Raw genomic sequence first — 485 nt, 5'->3', positions numbered from 1 at the left:
GTGATAAAGTGAGACACCCGACATCTACTCCAGACTCTGCATCCATGTGGACAAGTCGGTACATCCTCATGTACACTCACATGCATACATCACACACACAACACATATATACTAAAAAGAAAAAAAGAAAGCAAGCAAAAGAACGGCAGGTGTCCCCATGTTTTAGTTTAAGCAAGACTGATCCTTACATCCTGAAGGTGTGGCAGATAAAAATGTTTACACTTCAGGGTTCATCTTACATGAGCCAGAAGACAGATGACTTAGCAAATCCACGTTATACGCCCGTCAAATGCCTTTCCAGTGAAACCGCGGTGTGCTTGAGTATTAAAATTCTACCAATGTTGAAAAATGTGTGACAGTGTGATAATTAAATAAACTTCAACTTGCTATTAGTGTCAGATCTACTGAGAAAATCCTAATCCATGCTTAGGAGCAAGGAAGGCTTGTCACAGTCCCACAGTGGCCGGAAGTGTGTGTGTGACTTG

Source organism: Rattus norvegicus, chromosome 8 (genome assembly GCF_021556685.1).
Source record: "Rattus norvegicus strain SHRSP/BbbUtx chromosome 8, alternate assembly SHRSP_T2T, whole genome shotgun sequence".
NCBI classification, from domain to species: domain Eukaryota; kingdom Metazoa; phylum Chordata; class Mammalia; order Rodentia; family Muridae; genus Rattus; species Rattus norvegicus.
The sequence above is the reverse complement of the archived record's forward strand: the minus strand, read 5'-3'. Positions refer to the sequence as shown.